Source organism: Cibotium barometz, chromosome 19 (genome assembly GCF_041138505.1).
Source record: "Cibotium barometz isolate CiBa-2024 chromosome 19, ASM4113850v1, whole genome shotgun sequence".
NCBI classification, from domain to species: Eukaryota; Viridiplantae; Streptophyta; class Polypodiopsida; order Cyatheales; family Cibotiaceae; genus Cibotium; species Cibotium barometz.
Window position 1 is genome coordinate 28,124,274 of NC_141064.1, and position 25,954 is coordinate 28,150,227.

Genomic DNA, 25,954 nt, shown 5'->3' on the forward strand with positions numbered 1-25,954 from the left:
GGATACAGGTTTGCGGGGCCTCCAGCTCCCCATCCGTACCTCGGAGGAGCTCCTAGACTCGGAGTTTGCGGATGACACTGCTGTCTATCTTCAGGGAGGGGAGGAGAACCTCCGCCGCTTCGCCTCAGCCATGGACAGGTTTTGCAGAGCTTCGGGCGCTTTGATCAACTGGCACAAGTCGTGTGGGTCGTGGGTCAGTTCTGTGCCCCCCCGACTTGGAGGCCAGTTGATGGGTTTCAGTGGCTGGCCCCCGGCACTACAGTGCGCTATTTGGGATGCTATGTGGGCATTGACATATCTCCGGAGCAGCAGATAGCCCCCCTTCTTCTGAGCATTCGGAAGAAGCTTCTGTATTGGAGTACCGCTCGTTTATCTCTGGCTGGCCGAGTGGTTGTGGCCAACCAGGTTCTGCTTGCTACCATGTGGTACATCACTTCTTGCTGGGCCTTCTCTCGGGCGTGCATTGGCCAGGTGCAGAGGCTCATCTCAGGAACTTTCTTTGGTCCGGTGGCGACCGGCGGCCCGCCAGGGCCAAGGTGGCATGGGCTGTGATCACTCAGCCGAGGGAGAGAGGCGGCCTAGGCATAGTTGATCCTATTTGTCAGAGCCGAGCTTTGCTTGGCAAGTTGGTGGTTCGTGGCCTCCTACCAGGCGCTGAGCTGTGGAAGGAGTTTCTTGTTTCCAGGATTCTCAGCCGCACTCCTTCTCTTAGCGGCCCCTGGACCCCCAGCATCAGGTGGATCTTTACAGAGTAGCGATCCTGAGGAGTGGGCCTTGGCTTCGAGGAGCATTTTACAGCTAGCCTTCTGAGGGCCTGGGAGCATCTGAGGCCGTCACTCTTCCAGACTCCCCCGGGCACCGATGAGGAGCGCCTGAGGCAGCCATTGATCTGGAACCCCTTGATCCGACTTCCCAATGGTCATATGGTTCGCGATCTCACGTGTCGTGGGGCCCATTGAGCTCCGGCCCAGCCCAGTCCCTAGACGACTGGATATGTTTTCAGCAGCTGCCTCTAGAGGTTCAGGAGAGGAGACTCAGCGGGATGAGGGGCAGAGAGTTGATGAGGCAGGACATTGAGGCAGCCATCCCCTGGGAGTGGCGGACTCCAGTACAGGACCCTCCACCTCCACAGTGGATGGGCGTCTTTACTCGGCATGAGATCCTTCTAGCGGTCTGCGGCTCAACAGAGAGAGTCTCCCCACTCACCTTCGAGGTGGGAGAGGGAGGCCAGCTTCAGAGGACCCGACTAGATTTGGATGAGTTCCAGGGTTGTATATTTCAGAGGGTGCGGGTGGTCGGCTTTTATCAGAGACAGTGGCATGTAGACCCCTCACCGGCCTCGATAGGGGAGGACTATTCTTGGAGATTATGGGCTTGGGACAGCAGGCCTCTTATTCGCCTTCAGTGGGATCCACGCGAGTGGCTTTGGCGAGATCCCTATTCGGCCCCTACCAGCCCAGGCACCCCCTTTTTTCAGTACACAACGAGGCTGGGGCGGCGGATCCAGAGGCACTGGATAGCGGGCACCCCGGCGGCGGCCGAGCATTGGCGGCGACAGGGGCTCTCCCCTGCCTTCCTTAGGGACTTCTGGCAGCGCCTTTGGGCCAGCTTCCGGCCCCGAAAGGTGACGCTTTTTCTCTGGCTTACAGCGCATAGAGGACTGGTTGTGGGGGCTTGGCTAGCTTTTGGCAGACACCCAGCATCCTGCCCTCGGTGCGGCCATGCACAGGAGTCGCAGTGGCACTGCTTATGGGATTGCCCACAGGCACATCAGGTCTGGCAGCGCGCTCTCAGGATGGTTTTTGCAGGCTCGCCAGGTGAGATGATGGTGACGTGGGGTGCGGTGGCTTGGGCCACGGACAGCGGCCCGGCCCTTGGATACGAGGACGTCCCTGGCATTGTGACCATCCAGGTCTCTGACATGGCGATGGCGGTGGTTCCGACGCCAGACTTCTCTTCGGCAGTCTCCCAGGAGGGGGACAGGCACAGATGGGAGATGATCAGCAGCATGACGGCTTGGCACATATGGAGAGCCCGATGCAGGGAGGCCATAGACCGCCAGGCGACTCCACCGGCGGAGGTCATACAGGCCCTCTGGGTGGACATCATTCACACCTTGAGAGGACACTGGGGGAAACTGCAGGGCGACTCGGATCGCATGAGAGATCGCCGCAAGGCGTTCCTCCGCACTTGGCAGCCTGGCCCTTTCCTCATCGCGAGGGGCGAGGATGTCACTTGGCACCAGTTTGGCTCTTCTCACCTCCCGCATGTACTACTGGGTAGGGCCCCCCCCCCCCCCCCCCCCCCCAGAGAGCGGCCAGCCACACGGGAGTGGAGCTCCGGTGTTCACTGTGTTTATTATCCCTCCTTGTGAGGTGAGCTTTGTAGCCTTATGGCGTTTTCTCATTAACTAATAGAAGGATCGTTTTTCCCAAAAAAAAAATGCCTGGAGGATTGGTTTTCCGTTGGGATCCGGTACCACGTGTACTTGCTCGGAAACGTCCCTTGGGTATAGTCTCATGAACCGGGATTGTCCATACCAATGTTGCATTGCGTAGCATCTTTATGTGCTTGCCTGCAAATTGAATTTGCATCAAGGCGGTTGTCAGGATAAAATCTGAAAGGTATCTTGGGTCAATGTACATATGGTGCGTGTGGTGTGTGAATAAATTTTGCCCTGAATGCTCTGGCAAGTGTACAGGCCGAGTGGTTTGGCAATGAGCTGGTATATGCACGTGTTTTTTTGGGAGCAGACGCTGGAGATCTGAAGTTTTTATGGCAACTGTGTGATGTGTACGGATGGTTGCTAAAAGTAGGGCACCGACTCGGCAATGGATGTGTTTGGAAATAATGATGCTGATGAAGACGGCGGGCAGCTCTTGTTTAGGAAAGGTTAGGGGCGCCGTATATCAAAGGAAAGGAAGGTTTAAAGATTGTAATGGTGGCCATTATTTTGAAGCTTAAAATAAATGAAAAATATATAATACAAGTGGCCAAGATTATTGGGGCCACTTGGAAGCTTTTTAAGCCGCCACCTCGACATCTAGAAGGTGGCGGAAACGTAAAAAAAAAAGGGGCCGCTTTGTTCTGGGTGTTGTGCAGGTGCAAAGAAGAAAAAAAAGAGCCAGCGTGGAGTCGTCGCCTTTGCTCAGGGCTGTAGCTGCGGAAGGCAAGAGAGGGCCGCCTAGGAGACTGGGCGCAGCCGACTGGTGTCAGAAGTGGGCCGTGTGGGCCCGGGGGGCCCTTGGGCGCAACTGTGGGTGTTGCAGAGTGAAGCGCAGCTGAGGTGTGGCCACCGGATAGAAGAAGGGGTTTGCTGGAACGCTGCAGAGAAGCAAAAAAAAGCCGACGAGAAGAGGTGAAGAGTGCAGAGGCTGGCGAAGATAAGGTAGTAGTCGCCTTGTTTCAAAAAGGACAGTGGGTTGGTGATTCCAGGTGGACCGCCTTGTGCGAGTGAAGAGTGAGGGGGTCACCGAATAGAAGGATGTGGACCAGTTGTGAGGTGGCCCTTGCAGTGGGGAATTTGCAGAGACAAGCAGGGAGAGACTTCTTCAGAAGACGGCGCAGAGGCTACAATCAGGCACGGGTGAGGTGCTTTTATTAGGTGGCTGTCGTGTTAGAGAAGGCGCCGCCTGGTGGATGAAAGGTCGCTTTCCAGAGCTGCTGCAAGAAGTGGGCCGTGTGGGAGCTAGCGTGGCAGGGCTGAAGTGAGGGTCGTCCTGGTGATTGTGCAGCTGCAGTGAGTGGGTGATATAGCCGCCTCTGGACAAAAGAATCAAGAGCCGTGGGTGCAGGCGAAGAGCTGCAGAACCTAGTGATATGCGAAGGTGGCCGACTGGAAGGTCAGATAGCAACCAAGACAGTGGCCAGTTTTTTGTGAAGGAACAGGGCTAGTGATTGGAGCAAACAAAGGGAAAGCTATACGGGCTAAGGTGACCATCGGGTATATACATATATATTGTTGGAGTGTTCTTTACCGTCATGTATTTAATCTTAGAATTAGGTCCCGATATCGATGAGATTTATTTTGAGGATCCTACACCCTTTGAAATTGTGTTCTCCAACAGTTGCTCTAGTTATTGGTCTGTAGTAATCTATATAGATGAGGGGGAATGGTCAGATTGTGAATGGGTTTTGGATGAGGACGGTTCTGAGGACATTTTAGATGTCCAACTCTGTAAAGATGAAGATTTTTACTAAAATATAGGTTTTGGATTGTGTTGTCTGTCTGGTGTGGGAGGGTGGTGTAGAGTGAGAGAGTGATTTTCTTTCCAGCTAGAGAAGCTGGTGGTGCCCCTGTTGGTGTGTGTGTATTCCAAGTTTGCGAGGTGGAAGAGAGAGGCAGGGTTTTCTTTCTTTTTTTCACCTCACATCCTTCTGGTGCCCCCACTGAGGAGTTGCTCTTTTCTGGCATTGTTTCACTGAGGATTGCTCAAGTGTCTCTTACGAGGGGGTATGCCCCAGAGTAGGAGATTGAAGGAAGGTGTTTTCTGCTTTTTAATCCACTGAGGAGCTTTGAAGAGCTCGTCGCCATCAATTGGCGGTTGCTGAATTTAGGTGGATGTGCAAAGTGGTGGTGGTGGATTCGACATCGATTTGACGATCGGCTGTGGCTTAAAGAGGAAGCAGTGCTGCAGGTGGCCAGGTATCTCAAGTGGTCTATTTAAGGTTGTGTATGGCATAAGATGGCCATGAATGTTTATTGGGCGAACCTTGGCATCCAAGCCAAGTGGTTAAACTATGTGAATGCTGCTGTTCCATTTAATGGATATGGCGATGTGGCCGAGTTTATAGCATATGCAGAAGACAGATGCCGAGTTCTTGGCGTATGGGGTGATGAGGTCAAGGCCAGCTTCTTGTCCCAAGCATTCGAAGGTGAGGTCAAAGAGTGGTTTATTGAATTACCATGGAGAGTGCAATCCAGTTGGAAGGCCATCCGATACCAGTTGTTGGCACATTTCGACCAAGGATTGTGTTTAAACGCCCTGCATGCTTTGAAGGAGCAATGGCAGCTGATAGGAGACTATGAAGCCGCTTTCAATGTGGTCTGGGGAGCTTATGTAAAGGTCTCATTCTTTGATGAGATAACATTGGTACAGTTGAAGGATATGAACCTAAGGGCCTATAGGGCAGCCAGAGATGAGCTTGCAGCTATGACGAGTTTCCAGCAGGAGGCATTAGTGATGATGAAATCCACTCAAGTGGTGCAGAAGAGTAAAGAAGCCTTGGAGACAAGAGCAGAGTCAAGCGATGACAAAGACCAGCCGGCTTTGAGATGCCTTGTGGATTTGAGCTACTTGGAATTGCCTCCAACAATATGACTAGAGACCGATACATCGGATGAAAGAGATGAGGATGAAGATACTGCGAGTGCTGATGACAATGAAGAGAGTGCTTCACTTGAAGATGAGAAAGAGGGCAGAGGCCAAGAGGATTCGTCGACGACGGTGACACCTTTGGGTGAAGAGAATGGTTTTGTAAGGGTCGACAGTGTTGGTGATGCCTTCTCTTGTGTCGAAGAGACATTGCTATGTGAAGACCTTGTCCAAGATGAGATGACCGACGACTTGGCAAGTGTTGAGGAGAATGAAAGCAATGAAGTGTTTGAAAACAATTTGAATGCTCAGTGCCAGGAGCGGCTTGTAGCGGAGGTAATCCCCACTGATGTGGTAAATGTGTATGCAGGTGTGCCTAGTGATGTGGACGACTTTTTAAGCCTTGAAGAAGAATTACCAGCAGAAGGTGTGTATGCTATGGCTAATGCAAATGGCCATTCACTTGAAGTTATGGAGTTGCAGAGGTTGCCTGTGAGGCTGGATGATGATGTACAGGTTGTAGACCAAGGTTGGAAGCAGGAAGTGGAGACCACACAAGTGCAAGGTTTTGTGAGTATAAATGTTATGGCTAGTATGGTTCAAAATGCTTGCTTGTTGGTGGCCATTGATGAACTGGCCATGTCTTTATTGTGTTGGGGTGGAAACTTGTTAAGCATATGCTATGCCCAAGTGGTGGATGAAGATCAGAGCGGTGATGAGGTGGATATGGTCAGGGAATAAGTCCAAGAAATTGAAGTGAAGCTGCCGCTGGTCAACCCTGTGTTGCTAGATGAAATGTCATGCTATATGTAGGTTGTTGCAGTGTTTGTTGTAACAGGGGGGTTGGCTTTATTAATGTTGCAAATAGGTTGCACCATGAGAAGGATAATAGGTGAAAAAAAGAAAGAAAACCTTGCCTCTACAGCTCTTCCACCTCGCAAACTTGGAATACACACACACCAACAGGAGCACCACCAGCTTCTCTAGCTGGAAAGAAAATCACTCTCTCACTCTACACCACCCTCCCACACCAGACAGACAACACAATCCAAAACCTATATTTTAGTAAAAATCTTCATCTTTACAGAGTTGGACATCTAAAATGTCCTCAGAACCGTCCTCATCCAAAACCCATTCACAATCTGACCATTCCCCCTCATCTATATAGATTACTACAGACCAATAACTAGAGCAACTATTGGAGAACACAATTTCAAAGGGTGTAGGATCCTCAAAATAAATCTCATCGATATCGGGACCTAATTCTAAGATTAAATACATGACGGTAAAGAACACTCCAACAATATATATGTATATACCCGATGGTCACCTTAGCCCGTATAGCTTTCCCTTTGTTTGCTCCAATCACTAGCCCTGTTCCTTCACAAAAAACTGGCCACTGTCTTGGTTGCTATCTGACCTTCCAGTCGGCCACCTTCGCATATCACCAGGTTCTGCAGCTCTTCGCCTGCACCCACGGCTCTTGATTCTTTTGTCCAGAGGCGGCTATATCACCCACTCACTGCAGCTGCACAATCACCAGGACGACCCTCACTTCAGCCCTGCCACGCTAGCTCCCACACGGCCCACTTCTTGCAGCAGCTCTGGAAAGCGACCTTTCATCCACCAGGCGGCGCCTTCTCTAACACGACAGCCACCTAATAAAGGCACCTCACCCGTGCCTGATTGTAGCCTCTGCGCCGTCTTCTGAAGAAGTCTCTCCCTGCTTGTCTCTGCAAATTCCCCACTGCAAGGGCCACCTCACAACTGGTCCACAGCCTTCTATTCGGTGACCCCCTCACTCTTCACTCGCACAAGGCGGTCCACCTGGAATCACCAACCCACTGTCCTTTTTGAAACAAGGCGACTACTACCTTATCTTCGCCAGCCTTTGCACTCTTCACCTCTTCTCGTCGGCTTTTTTTTTGCTTCTCTGCAGCGTTCCAGCAAACCCCTTCCTCTATCCGGTGGCCACACCTCAGCTGCGCTTCACTCTGCAACACCCACAGTTGCGCCCAAGAGCCCCCCGGGCCCACACGGCCCACTTCTGACACCAGTCGGCTGCGCCCAGTCTCCTAGGCGGCCCTCTCTTGCCTTCCGCAGCTACAGCCCTGAGCAAAGGCGACGACTCCACGCTGGCTCTTTTTTTTCTTCTTTGCACTCGCACAACACCCAGAACAAAGCGGCCCCTTTTTTTTTTACGTTTTCGCCACCTTCTAGATGTCGAGGTGTCGGCTTAAAAAGCTTCCAAGTGGCCCCAATAATCTTGGCCACTTGTATTATATATTTTTCATTTATTTTAAGCTTCAAAATAATGGCCACCATTACAATCTTTAAACCTTCCTTTCCTTTGATATACGGCGCCCCTAACCTTTCCTAAACAAGAGCTGCCCGCCGTCTTCATCAGCATCATTATTTCCAAACACATCCATTGCCCAGTCGGTGCCCTACTTTTACCGTACACATCACACAGTTGCCATAAAAACTTCAGATCTCCAGCGTTTGCTCCCAAAAAAAACACGTGCATATACCAGCTCATTGCCAAACCACTCAGCCTGTACACTTGCCAGAGCATTCAGGGTAAAATTTATTCACACACCACACGCACCATATGTACATTGACCCAAGATACCTTTCAGATTTGATCCTGACAGCGGTCACAACTCAATGTCCAGGTGCCCAAGTGTCACGACCCCGTGTTTTTCTCTGGACAGTATGCAGGTGTGCACGGGGACATGGTGGACAGTGTGAATGGCATCAGGTCGGAGTCAAAAAGTAAGCCCATGTGTGGACAACCCCAAGTGTGAAGGGGGCAAAGATACTTTAATTTAAAAAGGTTTTATAACCTTTGGTGGGCAAAAAAAATAAAGTTATAAAGGTTTTAAAAACTTTGGGAGGGCCCTAAGCAATTTATAGAGGCTACTCCACTTTTGGAGGCCCACGACTCTCTTCTTTCTCTCTCTCTCTCTCTCTTGCTTTTGGGGAGGAGGCGTGCAAACTGGCTGTGTGGATGAGAAGGGAACCACACCTGCGTAGAGAGTACCCATATATAGAACTGCTGGTCGTACAGAACAGGCTGTTGAGAACTGTACGGAACAGGCGGCTGCATGTTTACTGGCGGCTGGATGTACAGGCGGAGCTGACGACCAGGGTACGGGTGCTGCAGGTTCTGACGCCTACTGTGGAGGTTTTGGCTGGCGGCTGGTACAGGCAGTAACTGCAGGCCTGTACGAACAGCAAGTACAGTCAAGTACGGAGGCTGTACAACAGCTGAATCAGTGGCAGCTGCACACTATTTGGTACGGGTGGCTGCAGGTGTTGACCTGTACGGAGAGGTGGTGCAGGTGCATCGTACAGGTGGCTGCAGGTTGAGTACTGTGCGGGCAACGCATCGTATAGGCGGCAGTGCATCTCACAGGCGGCCAGGTGTGTACTTTTTGGAGGACGCCGTGTTTTTTGCAGAAAGGAGGGGCTGGTTTTTCTTGAACATAGACATCATGTCGATGGCGTTCAACTGATGGAACTTTCAGCTTCTCTTTGCTTTGGGTTCGGGACTGTTTTGGAAAGGGTTTATGGACTGTTTCGTGGTAGTTCATGTGGCTATGAACATGAGCAATGCTCGGGACTGTTTTGAGATCAGTTTGAGGACTGTTTATGGGCTGTTTTTGTTTGGTAGCAAATTCATCTACGTGCTTGGGTTTTTGGCTGCAAGTACAGGTCATTTGGTTATGTTTCTTGGCATGGCAGTTATGGGCATCTCTATGTTTCCAGATGTTTCATGAGGGAACAGGTAACTAGATGTATGCCGTTGTTGGCACTGTTGTTGAATGGTGCCATGAATGGTTCTGTATGGAAACAGGACAGAAGTTTCAAAGGGAAACAGGCCTAAGGGTTTCATGTGGAAACAGGTCGTAGGTTTCTCGAGGAAACATGTATTTGGGTTTCTCCAGGAGATAGGTCACATGCAGGCAGAAGGTACAGGAATGGACACATGTTTGGTACAGCCTTGCTACTGATTGGGCAGGGGACAGGGAATCCATGACAGAGATGGATAGTACCCTTGGAAGGTAGAGAGGGTTGGTACAGGTGTGTCGACTGTATGGTATGCTGTGCTGTGATACGAGTTCTCTTTTGAGAGACAGTTTGGGAGTCTGTGTTGTGATGCAGAAGCACTAGATGTGTCAGGGTGTGATGCTGTTCATAGTGTGAGAGGCTATGGATGGTTGTGGCAGTCCTGATCATAGGAGAAAGCTTCTGTAAGCAGACTCAATGTGAGAGAGTCTTTCGATGTGAACAATGGCTGGACTTGTTTGTGGATGCCGAGTGGACAAGAAGCCATGATGCAGGTCCTTTGCAGGCTTTAGGGGTTCTACTGTGACGGCTGAGTTCCCAGCCTTATTGTAATCAAAGCTCTTATAATCAATTAAAGAAATACCGCAAGGGGCGCCACTGCGTTTTGGGGCCAATCGGTGTCCGTGTACTGTTTGCAGGAGCACTCTAGCTCCCCCTAATTGTTTTCCTTTTCTAGGTCCTCAATGGCGTTGAAGTGTTTTATGTGCGAGTGTTTGATTCACCGCCCGTCAGGCCGGTTTCACCAAGCCTTATCCCTTTGTCCAAAGTAAGTATCCAACCATGTGTCATCTCCACCTTGCCCCACTTTGCACTTACCCTTTGTAGGTGGAGATCTCTCTCCCTCTCTCTTCTCCCTTCTCAAAAGTGGGCGCCTATTTCATAGAGATCTTCATCGACAACCATATTGTTTGCAATACTGATTTCATATGCATTGGTATGTGAATCTAGTCAGAAACGCATGTGATGCTATGTACTTGATTCTCCCAGATAAATATACATTATTTGAGGAAGGAGCCGGCCATTCCCGCTCATCGTGCGTCTCTTGTCAATTCCGCAAATTACATTTTGTATTTTACTTGATGAATATTAAATCTTGGTGTATTTAAGTGTATTGATTAGCATTGTGTTCAACCAAACATTCCACACCAACCGGTGGAATTACATTGGTATCAAAGCATAGGATTCTCTTTCACTTCCATTGAAAAAGACGATCACCATGAACACAAGCTATCTTTACACTTAGAACATTATGAATAGCCATATAACTAATGTTGAAGATGCCAACACAAGGGGCAGGGACAATGGTATATATGCTTCTAATGCCTTACAAGAAGACCATACTCATGTTGTGCATAGAAGGAATAGGAACATGTGGGACAGCCATCCTATGGTGGTAAAGAAAAAGTGCAAGGAGAAGAATCCACAGCATTATAGGCTGAACTTACTTGTATGCAAGCTCTTCTTAATGCACAAGAAGAAGAACTCAAGTTCTACCACCAAGATCCATTACTCCATGACCACTTTAAGGCCAAGAAAGCACTTTAAGGCCAAGAAAGCTGAATCGTTTATGAATCATGCCATAGGGATAATAGCTTGAGAGGTGCATATGCAACTGAGGGATGCAGCACGTACTGAGAATGCCTATGAAGAAAATGCCAATATCCCAAATGTCTAGGTACCTCCACTAATGGTTGAGCAAGAGCACATGCCTAAGAGGATGAAGCTGCATACCATAGTCACAAGGGACGGGGGGCGGAACAGCACTTAAAAATTACTTTGTCGGCACCACCCGCTCGCCTGTACGGGCAAAGCTTGCATGCCCATGGCCGTGCACTGCCTCCATGAGGGGATGGGATCTGATTGACCTCATCCCACCATGTCCATCCCGTTGTCCTTCTACGGGAAGTTGGAACTTGAAGTGCTGCCGCCACGTGAGGAGGATGCCATGGATGATGGATGCGCATTGCCTCCTTGTCACTTGATAGCTTGAGAGAGAGAGAGTGAGTGACGCTTGAGCCCTGAAAGTTGAGGGAGAACTTGAGTGTCACGGTGGGTGGGTGCGTGGGTGGGTGGGTGGGTGGGTGGGTGGGTGCGTGGGTGGGTGAAGCTTGAGAGAGTGTGTGTGTGAGGAGAGAGTGAGAGTCTTGAGAGGCGAAGCTTGCTTGTGTAAGAGCTTGAAACTTGAGACCTTGGCCCTTGAGGGAGAGAGAGAGTGTGTGTGTGTGAAGCTTAAGCTTGAAGTGTGTGTGTGTGTCAGTTACCACGGAACGTCGTTCCGCCTTCCTGGAACGCCGGAACGCCGTTCCGGGCGAAGGCACGTTCCCGGAACGTCGGAACATTCCGCAAAAAAAAAAAAAAAAAAAAAAAAAAGGGAGGGGGGTGTGTTTTGCTTGCAGAAATGTATGTTCATGTCTTGGGGGAGCAAATATTAGGAAGCATATTTGGCTATCCGTATACAAAAAGTTACATTTTTTTGTGTCATATGCTGACATGTCATATGACGTGGCGTTCCGCGACGTTCCCGATCCGCTCCCGTTCCCGCTCCCGCTCCCGTTCTAGCATCTGACGTTCCCGGAACGTTCCCGTTCCGCGGTAACTATGGCACTGTGTGTGTGTCTTCTTACAGGGAGGGAGGAAAGAGAGAGGCCAAGGCCCAAAGCCTCAAAGGCTCAAAGCCTATGGACCAAGGCTAAAGGCCCGATCTGTCCCCAGAACGCCGTCCCTTGTGAGGGACGCCTAGCTCGGGATGTCCGTTCGTCCTTGTCCCAAAGTGTTCCCGGGACGGCGTCCCCCATTCCAAGGGTCCGTCCCCTCCATCCCCTGTGACTATGCCACATACAAATAGAGAGGAACGTCATATGGCAATGATCAAAATGTATACCAAAGGCCATTGCTGACTGAAAATGCCCAATGCATCCCCTTTTCTTCCCAAAATGATGCCACTTATAGGGATTGTCCTAGTGGATGTGGACACAAGGAAACATGTTGAGATGCATGATAGTGTAATGTATCGAAGTCTCGTGAATTCAAAGCATGTGAGAAATCTGTTAAGTTTGAGACATATCATGGAGAATATGATGCATCAAAGACACTTGCAATTATTTCCCACTTTAATATTGCCTTCAATGATGAGGATTTCACTCAGAAATCCATGTTCCGACGTGTAAGCATATTCATGAAAAGCATTGTTGCACATTGGTGGCTTCTTGAGAAGCTCCCTCCCAACGCATTAAATGAGATAACAATGAAGTGGGATTGGGTGAAATCCAAAGAATGAAGGGGAAACGATGAATGCATATATGTGCACAAGTTTTGGAAAGTAATTTTCGAGGTGTCTCCATTTATGTATGTTCCAGAGGCAGAAAGGAAAATAAAATTTCAATCGGGATTACAACCTATGTACAAAGCAGGATTGCAAATGTATCCTCGTTATACCTTACAACAACTAATCACAACCGCCACTGGCATAAAATGATCCAAAAGCTGAAATAAGTTTGCTGAGAAGCATACCTACAAAGTGGCAAATTATGGTCTTACTCCTGAGCATAAGGAGCAGTATATGCGCAAGGGCAAATGCTTTACTTATGGAAGCAATGAGCATATGACAAAAGCATACCCAAATATGAAGAAACGTGATAATGCGAATGCAATGAAGCCCAATGTGCATATAGTTCCCAATGTGTAGGGGAATACATCACATCATGGCGAAGACAGGGTTGTATGCAAAGCTTGGGGACAGCCTAAGGATCAACCCGCTTTACTTATCTCTACACAAATGGCAGCTACTTTGGGTATTGAAGTCGAGGACATGGGTCCTTAAATAGAAGGAGGGGTTGCCTTTGTTGGTAAGTAAGTGCAAATTATGCCAATCATTGGCAAGATGCACATACACATTCAAGGCTATTTGGATCATGAAAACTTTCTTGTAACGCCTTTGAATGGCTGTTAGATATTGCTTGGTAAGCCTTGGCACACGTGCATTGATCCGCAAGGCTTACAAGACCAACAGGATCATCTTCACCGAGAGCATGTAATTAATGTTGGTGAAGAGGATAATACTATCCCTACTTCATCTCATGTACAAATTAAGAAAGTAATGAAAAAGTGTGCTTCTACATACTTGATCTTTGTTCGGAATCATGTTGAAGAAACTAATGTGTATGTAAACACTCTTAGTAATAATAGGCTGAAATTTTTGCAAGAGTACAAAAATTGTTTTGTTGAATTGTTACCAAATGAGTTGTCACCCGTATGTCCGAAAGATCATCGCATTGATCTTGTGCCGGGTAGCTCACCGCCTAATAGGCCAACCTATCGTGTGAGTGCATCCCAAAGAGAAGAGATCATGAAGCAAGTAAATGAGCTTCTTGAGAAAGGTTTGGTTCAACCAAGCTCTTCGCCATATCGTTCACCCGTTCTCTTGGTTCAAAAGAAAGACGGATCTTTTCGCATGTGTTGGGACTACAAAGCTTTCAATCTTGGAGCTGATTTCACTGTGAAGACAGATCACCAGAGTTTGAGGCATTTTCTTATTGAAACAAAATTGTCAGAGCAACATATGAGGATGGCCAACTTCCTCTCCATGTTTCATTTTCAAATCTTGCACACCCAAGAAAGAAGAATGTAGTGGCAGATGCATTATCACAAAAGCCATATGTAGCAGCTATCTCGGTTGCCTCACATGGAGACTTGTCTGTCACAAATCGCGGAGACCCGGAAGAGACGGACAAAACTATTTAAGTGTTCAGACAAAGAACACAGCAAGAAACCACAAGAACTATGAATAAACACCGCACACCCCCCCCCCCCAAGGAACTTCTTTATTCAGATAGAAGCTTTTTACAAAATAACCAAGGTGCGGGTGTGAGAAACACTAGATTTTTCCACAAAATTTCAGAAGACAAACCAGCTTCAAATAGCTGTCAAACAGTTCCCCAAACAGGATAGGCCTCTAACACAGCCCGATGATCAGCCAGATCTCTGAGAGAGAAAAGTGCTAATTGACACACGCGTGTGGGCCTGTACCGCTGTACAACTGCAGTACAGTAATTGAAATCCAGGTGCTGCTGTACGGTTGCAACCAGCTGAGGAAGAAGCAAAAGAGACAGTCGGCTGAAGTCAACTTGTACGGGCAGCACACAGTACGGCTCCAAAGGGAAGCTGCTGGTGGCTGTTGTACAAACTGCACAAGGGAAAAAAACCACCTTCTGTCTGCTGTACGGCCCAGCGCACAGTCACTTCAGCATGAGGACGACCGGCGAAAGGAGTGAGAACTGTACGGCCGGCGAAAGGAGTGAGCAAGAACTTAACGGCTGCTGTACCGGCTGTACGGCTTGCGCACGCGCGCGCGCGAGAGAGCGAGAGAGAGAGAGAGAGAGAGAGACACCATGCTGCTTTTGCTTAGAAACCATCTTTCAAGCCAAATTTTGTTGGTGAAAGCTCCAGCTTTCTTATGTGGAAAAATACTTGTTCACACCTTGGTTCCGCTGTGTGTGTGGAACATTGATCAAGACTAGTGGAGGGACCAAATGGTGACATCCCCTCCATCTTATAAAGACGTTGTCCGCAACTGTATAAACCTGTTACCACTGAGATATCCTTCAAGTATAGCAGATGCACTGTCAATCCATAATTTTGTTATAATTCCGGCATTAAAGCCATAAATCCAGATCCACGATTCGAAGTCAAATACGGGCACAAGAGCCAACCGGGTCAAGAAAGAATCTTTATCCATATTCCGAGTCAACAACTCTGATAATAAGCAGACACAAGCACAAGAGCCAACTATGTCTCAAATATCCATAAATCCATATATAGCTTTAAGTACATGCAAAAATAAAAGAAGCAAAATACATAGCCACAAAACATCTTACCATGCCATTGGACTGCATAAGAGCAACACTCCTATGATCCATACGCATGCCCAAGCCAAACATGCTTCACATGTCCATATGGTTCACCAGGGCACCAACACTTCCATGAAACCATTCATGCTCACCACGGTTTCCCCTTCCACGAGGCTTCACTCACCAGGGCAACTATCCTTCCATGAGTGCTGATAATACTCACCAGGGTTACCACCCTTCTATGAGTTTATTAAATCACTAACCAGGGCTACCACCCTTCCATGAATGAGTCCATCCACAGTTGGCGTAGACACAATCCCCTACCGATGAGATGTTAGATCACATGACCCTTGGCGTAGACATAAGTCTCCAGCCAGCAAGGCGTCACGTCCACTCTACCACATGCACTTCGTGTCGGTATTCAGAACATACACTTTGGAGGAGAGGTGGGCTCAAGTTCACTCTACCACATACACTCCGTGTTGGTACTCTAACCACACCCCTTGGAGGAGAGGTGGGCTCAAGTTCACTCTACCACTATGATCACAGACCTGGAAGGAGAGGTGGGGTCAAGTGTAGAACATAAGATGAGAATGAGTCATAGGCATAAATATCCTGGTGCTCCATAAACATTTCTGCTGCATATAGTTTTCCAGGCATTTCAGCCGCCAATAGAAATCCATAGAAAAATCCTTTATCCACAAAATATCCATGAGTTCCATCAATCCACTACATCCCAAATAAAGGGAGCCAAAAAACATAGTCCATCCCAAGAAACAAGAAACAAGAAACTTGATCGACACCAATAGAATTGTCAGATGTATGCATAGTCATAGTGACAAAAGCGTCATCAAAATCCAGTAAATCCTCATTGCTAATAGATAAATAACTCTGTATCACATAGAATACCAAAATCATAAAATAGTTTAGTGGCTTTGCGACCAAAAGAGAGAGATTTGATCTGCTCAAAGTATCTATCCTACAACACACAGCAATAGACATAGGATTCTTCTTGCACAAACCTGCAAGAGTGAAAGTATATATATTCAACCAAAAACTAAACATATAGTTATGTCTTGGATGTACAAAGCCAAAAATACTTAGCTGATAAAAAGGATACTGACAAAAAATACACTTCTTAAGTGTGCAAAAATTAGCATCCTGGTACAAAATTTTATGTCGTAATGAGAGGCTGAGATCTGCTAAATTCATATGAAGCTTCAGCATCGTCATAATACGTGACCTTTGGTTGGGGGCAGAAGACTGTCATGTGACCTTCAGCTCCACAATCAGTACATGTAGGCTGCCACGCATGCAGTTTCATCATAGCTCGGGGCTTCGTTCGACGTGCTACTCCTTCCTCAAACTAAGGAGGTGCTGAGTGAGGATCATCAAGCTTCTACTGCTCTCCAAGAGACATCACAACAAGCAAACGAGGTCTCTTCTTCTCATAGCATGACTGCTAATCCAAATCCTCAGGTGTGTGTTTCCGGTATTGCTCAGGAGGTTTTACGATGAGAAGATCACCGTTTGGCTATAGCTGAATGTCACCATCCTCCTAAATTCATATGAAGCTTCAGCATCGTCATAATACGTGACCTTTGGTTGGGGGCAGAAGACTGTCATGTGACCTTCAGCTCCACAATCAGTACATGTAGGCTGCCACGCATGCAGTTTCATCATAGCTCGGGGCTTCGTTCGACGTGCTACTCCTTCCTCAAACTCAGGAGGTGCTGAGTGAGGATCATCAAGTTTCTACTGCTCTCCAAGAGACGTCACAACAAGCAAACGAGGTCTCTTCTTCTCATAGCATGACTGCTAATCCAAATCCTCAGGTGTGTGTTTCCAGTATTGCTCAGGAGGTTTTACGATGAGAAGATCACCGTTTGGCTATAGCTGAATGTCACCATCCTCCCAAAGATATCTGGAAGCCAAGTCTGCAAGATCTTCGGCATACATTTGGGCTAGATCTCCAAAAATGTCCATGACCAACCGATCCTAAGCTACCTTTCCAGACAATACTGTCTCCAAAGAGAAATATCTTCCGACTCTCTCCCAAAATCTTTGCTCTTTTCCAAATAGTCTGGAAAAGATGTGCTCTGATACCATTGTCACAAATCGCAGAGACCTGGAACAGTCGGACAGAACTCTTGAAGTATTCAAACAGAGAACACACAACAGGAAACCACAAGAACTTTGAATAAACACCACACTGAGCCGGAACGGCTGCCTTCCCCTAGGAAGAACTTTATTCAGATAGAAGCTTTTTACAAAATAACCAAGGTGCGGGTGTGAGACACACCGGATTTTTCCACAAAATTTCAGCAAGATAAACCAGCTTCAAATAGCTGTCAACCAGTCCCCAAAACAGCCCATGGATAGGCCTCTAACACAGCCCGATGATCGGCCAGATCTGAGAGAGAGAGAAAAGTGCTGATTGACACACGTGTGGGCCTGTACCCCTGTACAACTGCAGTACAGTAACTGAAATCCAGGTGCTGCTCTACGGCTGCAACCAGCTGAGGAAGAAGCAAAAGAGACAGTTGGCTGAAGTCAGCACACAGTACGGCTCCAAAGGGCAGCTGCTGGCGGCTGTTGTACAAACTGCACAAGGGAAAAGACCACCTCCTGTCTGCTGTACAGCCCAGTGCGCAGTCACTTTAGCACGAAGAGAGAGAGAACTGTACGGCCAGCACCAAGAAAGAGATAGAAAATGACGGCTGCTGTACTGGATGTTCGGCCTGCACGAGAGAGAGAGAGACAGGGAATGCACTTGGCTGAAGGTGGATGCCCATGCCTCAAAAGAGAAGCCCCCACCTCTTTTTAATGAAGTTGACCAGCTATATTTAAAGTGCTTTTTTCCCTTTTTGCCCAAAATAGGTGAACTTGCCCAAAAATATCAACTTTATGCTTTTCCCAAGCTTTTAGCCCGAGTTTCAAGTAGATGCCTCCTTTAGTCCTTCTATCCATGCCCAAAATAATAATAATGTCCAGCCAAATTTTAATAATGTGTGAACGCTGAACACACTAACTTATAAACCTTATAAGCCACTTTGATGAATAAAAATCCTATGTTGCTTTTGCTTAGAAACCATCTTTCAGGCCAAATTTTGTCAGTGAAAGCTCCAACTTTCTTTTGTGGAAAAATCCCCGTTCACACCTTGGTTCCGCTCAGTGTGCGTAACACTGGTCAAGACTGGTGGAGGGACCAAATGGTGACATTGTTTGCCATGCGTGATTTGGATCATACGGATGCTCATTTTGCCACTATTTGAGCTGGTCATGCACATACCTCATATGTGATTAAAGAGGGTTATCTTATGAAAGATAATTGCCTATGTGTGGTGTCTAACATGAGGCAAAATGTTTTGGATGAGTGCCATGCTCCTCCATATGCTGGTCATAGAGGCGTAATACCTACTATGCACATGATTGAGCGGTATTTCTTTTGGCCATGTACGCGGAAGGACATAGAGGCACATGTACGTGCATGTATCACCTGTCAAAAGGTGAAATTTGATGGGCAAAAGGCACCAAGTTTGCTTCAACCATTACCTATTCCCATGCAGCCATGGGAAAGTATTACAATGGATTTCATTATGGATTTGCCACGGACCCAACAGGGTAATGATGCTATTTGGACAATTGTCGACAAGTTTAGCAAGCAAGCTTACTTCTTGCCGGTCAAAGCTGAGCATATGGTTAAAATATATCTTACACAAGTGTTCAAGCATCATGGAATGCCGAAGTCCATTGTGGGGGATAGAGATCCCAGGACTACAAGTCTCTTTTAGCGGCCCTTATTTGATAATATGGGCACCAAATTGGACTTCTCATCAGCTTATCGCCCTCAAACGAAAGAACAAAGTGAGGCTGCAAATTTCGCCGTGTTGAAATGTTATGTGGCGGATCAGAACTCTTCTTGGGAGAAGTACTACCGCTTGTGGAATTTGCATACAACATCACGGTGCATGCATCTACAGGAAAGACCCCGTTTGAGATTGTTTATGATAAAGTGGTATTACCACCCATTCTTCGCACAAAGGATGAGATATTTGCAGCTGATGAGTATGTACAAGACTTGGATATTGCTTTTGCTCAGGTGCAGACAGCCATTGCAAGGTCACAAGACAATCATAAAAAGGCTGCTCCATAGAAGGCAATTTGATGTCAAAGAGAATGATTGGGTATTGCTGAAATTTGAGAAAGCAAGACTTGCAAAGAGGCCTAGCAAGAGGGTGCATACCATAAGCTTGCAACAAGGTACTATGGGCCTTTTCGAGTGATCAAGAAGATCAATGAAGTGGCTTTCAGGTTGGCAGTACCTAGTCATTGGCATACACAATGCTTTTCATGTGAGTCTCCTTCGCAAATATGTAGGGCCAGAGCCCAGTGAACCGGTCATTGACAATCCACCACAAGTGGATGAGCTTGAGGAGATTTTGCAGCCAGAGCAGATTGTGTATCACAAGGAACGCAAGCTTGCTGCATGCAAAGTTGTTATGCGTTACCTTGTGAAGTTCAAGAACTATCTTCCCATGGATGCTAAATGGGTAGATGAAGAGTACTTTAGAGATTACCCACACTTGCTTCAGACATATTTGCAGACAACTGTTTAGAAGCCGGGAACAATGTGACCATTTGGCCACCCAAATGGTCCACCCTTGCTTTCTCACCATGTGTATGCATTGGGCGTCCATGGCTGTTGGTTTATACTTATGCATGGAATTGACGCCTGTCATGAGATACTGTGGACATGATGTGTTCATGCCCAGAATGTCATGTTTGGGATTAGATGTTTTGTTGGGACTTATGCTTGTATGTACATGCTCAGAATATCTGGTGGGCTTGGCTTTCCGATAGAACTTGAGTATACATGTCCAGAAACGCCCGGAGGATTGGTTTTTCGTTAGGACTTGTCCACGAGTGTTACATGCCCGGAAATGCCGAAGAATTGGCTTTCCGCTCGAACTTGTGCATGTGCCTACATGCCTGAAAACGCCTAGAGGATTGGTTTTCCACCCACTGGGTTTGGTACCTCGTGTACTTGCCCGAAAATATCCCTTGGGTATAGTCTCATAAACGGGGATTTACATACCAATGTTGGATTACATAGCATCTTTATGTGCTTGCCTGCAAATTGAATTTGCATGTTGTTTTCATGCTTGCATGACCAATGTGCAGTTTCGGCTAAGGGAACATCTGCCCGAGAACCGTGCGTGTGAAACTATCTACTGACATGGTTATGTTGCATGTAGACAAGTGGCAAGTGTAAGTGCCCGCGGCACCCACTCTCCCCCCCGCTCTGATTATTGGACAGTTCGTCCGGTCCCGTTTGTCGATTGGATTCGGTTTCCGAAGACCGACTGCCCGTGGCTGCAACCTCACTGCCCTCCGCCTGCGATTGGGCGAGATCTCTTCCCAAACTGTACAAGCCTCTTTCAAGGCATACAGCTTTCCGGATATAAAAAACGAGACTTTTTCGCTGTTGCTGAGCGTTGTTGCTACCTAACTTACCTTTCTGTTGATTATCTGATTCTTGAATCATGTGGAGCGGTTTCGAGCTTTAGAACAAAGGATACAAAACCTACCTTCGAGTGCCTTGAAAGAGGACCAAGGGAACGAGGGCAAGAGCGAAACCACGTCAGTATGTGTGTGGCGAGCTCGTGGTTGTCTCATGAGAGTCACATCAAAACTTCAACATGTGGAAAGTGAGAAGGAAGTGCAGGAGGCAGTGCAGGGTTGTGTGTCTTTGCCTATATGAGGTGAAGAGCAAGAGCTGAAGATGAAGCTCAGGAGAAAGACCCCAAGGACAAGAAGTAGTCAGCCAGGAACAAGAAGCAGTTGAAGTGTTATGGTGCAAAACATTCGACAGTTTGTCACCAGTCGTATCTTCATAGAGGCTTCATGGGTTCGGAAGACAGTTTCTTTCTATGTTTAGCAGTGGTGATCTACTATGCTTCATCGAGGACTTGTGCTTACCACTTGGGTGGAGTGCAAGCAGGTTTTGGGTGCCTGAGGATGTATCAGATGAGGCTCAGACGGAAGCGGAGGAACTTGACGAGGTTCTTATTCCCGAGCAGATACTGGCACATAAGAAAAGAAGGGTACAAGGTAAAGTTTCCCGTCGCTATCCTGTGAAGTTCAAGAGCTGTTCACTGCTGGATGCGAAGTGGATGGAGGAGGTTCACTGATGGATGCGAAGTGGATGGAGGAGGGTGACTTAGCAGATTCACCTCAGGATTTGCAGCTTTATCTTGATGCCTTTGAGTTGGGGCCGACTCTTGTTACGGCTCATTCAGGTTCAGTAGAGCATAGGTCTGGAGCATTGCCTGATGCTCTAGAGGGGGGTAGCACCTCCACTCCCTTGTTACAGACACGCTCATTTGTTATCTAGGAGTCGCTTGGTGACATCTTTGTATTCACCCGAAGGTATTGAGGCTGACAGTACATCTGCTTATGGGACTTCTATGATCTTGTGTTCTAGACACATGAGATGGTAAAGTTGGGTATGGTTCACAGTCGGCCGCACCTTGAACTATAACTGCAACTATGGATAACTCTATGGAGGGCATAAGTCTTGCGAGCAGTCCTAGAGTTGGTTTGGTTCATGGCTATATGGATCGAACTCTATTTGTGCATGTATGCATACACTTTTTGAGGTAGAGATATTCTTGTATTCTGGTGCCATTGCATCCTGGTACCATTGAGAATACATTGGGAAATACTCTGCATTGTGTCATGTGCTGCATGTATGTTGTATGATACATCAAGTGCTTTATTATGTCATGGATGCACCACTGGGTGTGACTCCTGCGGGTTGGCCAGAGACATGTGTGGGAAGTACTTAGTGGATGTAGTGTTTGGATGCATTGAGTGCTTTCATATGCTCATGTTGTACCTTCAGTCGTGGGTCCTGCGGGATGCCCATGGGCGTAAGGCTTGCGAGCAGCCCTTAGACTATTACTTTGGAGTAGGTAGAGCATTTTGAGGAGCATATTGTTTGCGAATGCATATAGGTGTCATGCATATGTTTGTCATATGTAGAATGATGCATGGTTTTGTTTTTGGCTAACACAGTTAACGCGTTTCCATTTGATTTTAGACTTTTGCTGTAGGTTTTGAAGGAACAAGTAAGAGGTGTTTGTCACTTTGATGTGACAGTGCTTTTTGGGAGAAAATAGGGCTGGCGGGCTGTGCTTCAAGGGGAGCTTCAGGGCTGCGCTTCAGGCTGACTGTGGCTGCGTGAAGGAGAGGACATGCTAATTGACTGCGTGGCAACCAAGTACAGGCTGCTGCTCGACATCTGGTTCAGGGCTGTGTGGCGACCAGGTGCAGGTGCTGTCCTGTACGGATGTGTGCAGGCGCAGCATACAGGAGGGCTGGACTGTGCGTTGGTTGGGCAGGCAGTGCACAGGGGCTGCACAGCAGATGTTTTCCACCCACAGTAACTGGCCGGCTACAACTGCATGTTTTCCTTCTCTCTCTAGGCGGCTGGCTGGGCTGCAGAGAAGTACAGCTTTGGACTACACGTGGTCAGGACTGCTGGCCGACAGGATTGTTCACTCTCTTGTGGAGGGTGGCAAGTTGCAGGAGAAACAGTAGAGGGAGGGCTGAAGCTGTGGCACATGCTCTTTTCTCTCTCTCTCTCTCTCGCTTGGTGCACAGGAGTGCTAGACTGCAGGCGCTCAGGGTTGCGTGCTCTTCTCCTAGGAGGACAGGGGCTGGTTTTTCATGAACATAGACATCATGATGATGGTGTCCAACTGATGGAACTTTCAGCTTCTCTATGCTTTGGTTCGGGACTGTTTTGGGGCTGTTTTTGCTTGGCTGCAAATTCAGCTATGTGCTTGGGTTTTTGGCTGCAAGTACAGGTCATTTGGTTATGTTTCTTGGCATGGGAGTGATGCAAGCTCGCATGGCTGCGTGCTCATGGAGCAGATTGTTTTCTTCCTGCTAGAAAGGAAGAGAGGGACCTACAGTTATGGGCATCTCTATGTTTCCAGATGTTTCATGAGGGAACAGGTAACTAGATGTATGCCGTTGTTGGTACTTTTGTTGAATGGTGCCATGAATGGTTCTGTATGGAAACAGGACAGAAGTTTCAAAGGGAAATAGGCCTAAGGGTTTCATGTGGAAACAGGTCGTAGGTTTCTCGAGAAAACATGTTTTTGGGTCTCTCCAGGAGATAGGTCACATGCAGGCAGAAGGTACAGGAATGGACACATGTTTGGTACAGCCTTGCTACTGATTGGGCAAGGGACGGGGAATCACAGAGATGGATAGTACCCGTGGAAGGTAGAGGGGGTTGGTACAGGTGTGTCGACTGTATGGTATGCTGTGCTGTGATACGAGTTCTCTTTTGAGAGATAGTTTGGGAGTCTGTGTTGTGATGCAGAAGCACTGGATGTGTCAGGGTGTGATGCTGTTCATAGTGTGAGAGGCTATGGATGGTTGTAGCAGCCTTGATCATGGGAGAAAGCTTCTGTATGCAGACTCAATGTGAGAGAGTCTTTCGATGTGAACAATGGCTGAACTTGTTTGTGGATGCCGAGTGGACAAGAAGCCATGATGCAGGTTCTTTGCAGGCTTCAGGAGTTCTACTATGACAGCTGAGTTCCCAGCCTTATTGTAATCAAAGATCTTATAATCAATTAAAGAAATACCGCAAGGGGCGCCACTGCGTTTTGGGACCAATCGGTGTCCGTGTACTGTTTGGAGGAGCACTCTAGCTCCCTGTTTGTTTTCCTTTTCTACGTCCTCAATGGCGTTGAAGTGTTTTATGTGCGAGTGTTTGTTTCACCGCCCCCTTGCAAGCCTGACTCACCTCCCAACCATGACAGCCGTGGGCGAGCCCACAGTCTTGGCTGTCCCCACCGAGCCACGAGCTGAGCTTAACTAGGATGACGTACCGACCAATCTCCTCCTCGCGACGTCCCATACCGCCACGAAGCTGCCCTCGCGGGCCTCGGCCGCATAAAGCAGGTGCACGTCTGCACTAGATCCAGGCTCCAAGACCATAGAGCTCTCACAAACTCGCGAGAGACTCTATAATACAATAACTAACCTTGGCCACCCTTTTATAGACTCTTGGCCGGTCATCGGGCGTCCACACTTGGCCGCCCGCCCGTCCATACTTGGGTGCCCGCCCGATTGCGTTAATTTATGCCTTAGAACTTGTGTCAATTTATAAGTGGGTGTATTCAAACTTAATAAGCTTTAGCCTTTGGGCAACCAAAAATCACTTATAAATTATGACCAACCCTGTGTACACTCACTGAAGTCCCGAGGTGGTCACAACTCAATGTCCAGGTACCCAAGCCTTATCCCTTTGTCCAAAGTAAGTATCCAGACGTGTCATTTCCACCTTGCACCCCTTTGCACTTACATTTTGTAGGTGGACACCTCTCCCCCACTCTATTCTCCCTTCTCAAAAGTGGGCACCTACTTCAAGAGGGCTAGATGGCTATATTTTCTGCACCTCTTCATCTACAACCATATTTTTTGCAATACTGATTTCATATGCATTGGTATGGATATCTCGTCAAAAATGCCCGTGATACTATGTACTTGATTCTCAAGATAAATATACATTATTTGAGCGAGGGGCCAGCCGTTCCGGCTCATTGCGCGTCTCTTGTCAATTCAGCAAATTACATTTTGCATTGTGCTTGATGTCCATTAAATCTTAAGTGTATTGATTAGCATTGTATTCAACCAAACACTCCACACCAACTGGTGAAATTACAAACTACTACTCCGATTTTGAAGAAGCCTCCTCCTCGGGTTGCTCCTCCAAATCTTCGAGCAATCCTTTGCGATGTGCTTGGTGGAGTCACAATAAAAGCATCGTCCAACAACCATCTTGGTGCGACACTCTTCAAGGGTGAGGCAAGTCACCGACACTTCCCCACTTGCCTTGTCCTTGGCCTTGGATTGGCTACCCTTGTCTTTGCCTTTCATTGCCCCTGTTGTGAAGTCCCAGTCTTGGAACTCTCCTGCGTCTCGAGAGTTGTAGCAAGACGAACCGCATCTGAAAGATCATGGGGCTGATGTGCACAAACCATCCACAAAGCGACCACCCTGCTCCGACCATCGGACGGTCCTTGGGGGCATGTTCTAAAAGAGAGATTAATTCGCAATGTTTCTACATAAAAAGCTCCCATTGTTTTATCAATTAACGCTTGTAATCTTTGAGAATAAACTGCTTCAAGACCGCCTTGCAATAGTCATCCCAACAAATCACAAAGTGATGCCTAAGGTGGTCTTCCCACCACAAGAGAGCGGCACCCGTCAAAGCCGTATGCACCAAATGGAGCTGAAAAATATCCGAACCACCTCCCCGCTGCCAACATGGCAACCATCTCATGGGTCCAATTACTGACAACTTCTCCATCCATCCTTCCGTTGAACTTGGGAGGCTTTAGAAGCTTCAATAATTGAGTTCGTTCCTCACGTGGTTGGGAAGAAGAACTTGACAAACTGGTAGTCCCTCAACATCGAGCTTGTAAAGGTGAGCGAGAATTATCGAGAGAATCCTGTGGAGAGGGACCTCGCAAAGAAGATTGTTGGTAACACGAACGACGTTTATCCTGTCGACTACGTCCAAGTGTAGAATGATGAATGCCGGACTGGAAGAAAAGCCATCCAGCACATCCTTGCCTGCATCCAAAGGAGTAAAAAATCCTCTTCCATGAAGGTTTGCCACTTCGTCCTCAAAATCGTCCAACACTTGCTCTAAAGCACGGACCCTTATAGATTCTAGATCCATTTATGTATGTACATTGGACTGGCATCCATGGCAGTTGGGGATTGATGCCACTCATGTGATACTATGGACTTGGCTTTCTGGTGGGACTTGTGTCTATGAGTACATACCCAGAAATGCCTAGAGGATTGGTGTTCCATTGGGTCGAGTACCTTGTGTACTTACATGCGCGC

The 25,954-nt window shown here is 47.7% G+C and overlaps 1 protein-coding gene across 1 annotated transcript in view; it reads right to left on the reverse strand.

Annotated features, from left to right (window-relative positions):
- The window catches only part of LOC147628412 (uncharacterized), a 68,448-nt gene that overhangs the window by 8,329 nt on the left and 34,165 nt on the right, over nucleotides 1-25,954 (reverse strand). The window lies entirely within an intron of this gene.